Source organism: Palaemon carinicauda, chromosome 6, assembly GCF_036898095.1.
Source record: "Palaemon carinicauda isolate YSFRI2023 chromosome 6, ASM3689809v2, whole genome shotgun sequence".
NCBI lineage: Eukaryota > Metazoa > Arthropoda > Malacostraca > Decapoda > Palaemonidae > Palaemon > Palaemon carinicauda.
The window spans coordinates 160385734-160389262 of NC_090730.1; positions in this window are offsets into that span (position 1 = coordinate 160385734).

Consider the following 3529-nt stretch of genomic DNA (forward strand, 5'->3'; position numbering starts at 1 on the left):
AAAATTCATCTATGAAATAAAGTCAAGATATCAAAAGCTCTTAGTTAAAATACGCTCTTAACAATTCATGTATCCGAATGAAGCAGCCGTCACCAGGAAATTTACCCCCCCCCCCCTCTCTCTCTCTCTCTCTCTCTCTCTATCTCTCTCTCTCTCTCTCTATATATATATATATATATATATATATATATATATGTATATATATATATATATATATATATATATATATATATATATATACACATACACATATATATATGTATGCATTTATTTATATATATATATATATATATATATATATATATATATATATATATATATATTCAGTATATATATGATAATGCAAAATGTCAAGATTGGATTATTGGAAAAATTATCTCTTACACACAGATACAAACACACACATTATATATATATATATATATGTATATGTGTGTGTGTGAATATTTGGTTATTCACAATGTTGAACACAATACATAAATGTATGAAGGTAAATAATTAGGTGTAAAAGAGTACATATATGAAACCCTCTACTCAAAAACCAAATTCTTAAACAAACTTGAAATTTCAATTATTATTATTATTATTATTATTATTATTATTATTATTATTATTATTATTATTTCTTGCTAAACTACAACCCTAGTTGGAAAAGCAGGATGCTATAAGCCCATGGGCTCCAACATGGAAAATAGCCCATTGAGGAAAGGAAACGAGGAAAAATAAAATATTTTAAGAGACAACATAAAAATGAATATCTCCTATATAAACTACAAAAACTTAAACAAAACAAGAGGAAGAGAAATAAGACAGAACAGTGTGGCCGATTGTACCGTCAAGCAAGAGAAACCCTAACCCAAGACAGTGGAAGGCCATGGTACAGAGGGTATGGTACTATCAAGGACTAGAGAACATATCCTAGAAGAGCTGCTTACCATAGCTAATGAGTCTCTTCTACCCTTACCAAGAGGAAAGTAGCCACTGAACAATTACAGTACAGTAGTCAACCCCCTGAGAGAAGAAGAACTGTTTGGTAATCTCAGTGTTGTCCAGTGTATGAGGACAGATGAGAATGTGTAAAGAATAGGCCAGACTATTCGGTGTATGTGTAGGGAAAGGGAAAATGAACCGTAACCAGAGAGAAGGAACCAATGTAGTACTGTCTGGCCAGTCAAAGGACCCCTTAACTCTAGCGGTAGTATCTCAACGAGTGGCTTGTACCAACCGTGTGTCACACGATCGTACATAAATTATTTTGTATATATTATGCTTGTATCTGCGCTATTCCCTCGCACTAAAAAGAACCAGAATAAACATGTCTGCGTGTTTCCTCTCTAACATTGTCTGTTTCTCGAACATGAAAAATCCTGTTGCCTTGAGGTTTTGTATATAAAGGAGAGTGTTCTTTAATAAAGTTACTCAGTTGATTGCATCCTGCCTTTGAGTCATAACCTTTCTCTCGGCCGTCACAGGCTTAACCCCTGGCCAACCTACTACCTACAATTGGTAATTTCCTAATGGATTATGAACACATAGGAGATAAAGATGTATGAAATACACAGCAGCAAGGTTGACTCGCCATCTGAGAAACCAGCGTCTCAAGGGAAGTCCTCAAGCGAAGTCCTTAAGCGAAGTCTTTAAGCGAAGTCCTTGTGCGTATCCTTTGTCTCAAAGGGATATGTGTCGCTTGCCACTTCGCGTCATATTGCTTCAAAGTAAGATGGGAACGACAGACTAACAGACAGAGAGTTAGATAGAACCTTGAACGTGAGAAGGGTTCTATAAGTGTGATACCATTTTGTGGTAGATACATTTCTTGAGGTAATAATAATAATAATAATAATAATAATAATAATGATAATAATAATAATAATAATAATAATAATAATAATAATGATAATTTTCTTATTTTTCCTTTCTAAATAATTTTTATGATTGACTTTTTTATGGTGTTAATTTATAATAACATTGATATTTTTTTTAAAATTACGTTTATTTTACCAACAGAAATATCAGGGTTAAATCGAAATGAAAAGAGTAAATATCTTTTATGAATGAATAAAGATAATAAAGAATGGTAAATATTTCCTGTACAATTACATTTATTTTTAGATTTCTTTCTTTCATTTTGATAATAGGAATAACGGGATTAAAACTGAATGAAAAAAAGCAAATATCTTTAATGAATGAATAAAGATATTGAAGAACGAATGTTAAACATTTTCATATAGAATTAATTACTTATGATTGTTTTGTTTTAGTGAAGCAAAAATCGATTATATAATTTCATATCCTGGGAAAGTGCAGTCACCAGGAGACTGTTAATGAAATGAAGTAAAAGCAAACATGAAAGATAAATGAAATATTGTGAATTCAAAACATTTAGGAATAGTTTCATTGAATTCCCAATTAAAAACTGTTATTTGTAATTAAATACGAAAGATAATTTTTTTTTTATGTCGACCTGAAATTGTACAATTTGCATCTGATATTCCATTACGAGACTGACGTTATTGAACATGCATAGATAAATATTTATGTAATGATAATGTATACAGAAAAAGACAAGCTATTATAGTCACACTCACACACATATATATATATATATATATATATATATATATATATATATATATATATATATACATATATATATATATATATATGTAAATACATTATATATATATATATATGAATATATATATATATATATATATATATATATATATATATATATATATACACACACACACACACATATATATATATATATATATATATATATATATATATATATATATATATATATATATATATATATATATACAGTCAACTCTTGTTATCGGTGTGTTTGATATTAATGGATTTCTTATGTAAAAACACTAAACTTGGCACCCAACTTTTTTAACAATGAAAAATCGACAACTAACGCGAGTCAAAAGGAGATATTTAGAGTAAGAAATCGTTAAATACAGTAATGTTAATAACTGCAAATCAATACGTGAAATTTAATATTAGATATAGGCAAGAACTACTGTACAGTATCGAAAATCTGCTGAGAATACAAGTCAAAACATTGAATTTAGAGTTAGAAATTGCCAAAGACACCGTAAGGTTAAAAACCGCAAGTCAAAACGTGATATTTAGAATTAGAAACAAGTATATAATAATATTCTCGATACCATCACCTTTATATTAGCTGACTACAAGTAAGAATAAACGAATCATTAATTGGTGTCATCAAAATACACCTAATATTGAAAGTAAAAAGATGCTAAAATGAAGCTCAGTTAACTTTGAAAACCATGTTTATTTTAGACTTATTTCATAACATATATGTTAATTAATTTGTCATATGAATACGTCTCTCTCTCTCTCTCTCTCGCTCTCTCTCTCTCTCTCTCTCTCTCTCTCTCTCTCTCTCTCTCTCTCTCTCTCTCTTTTGCAGGTGCTATACAATGCATACGTACGTATAACAGAAGAAACAAATATCTTTGTTTGCTTCAAAATTCTCAAATCAAATATCGTG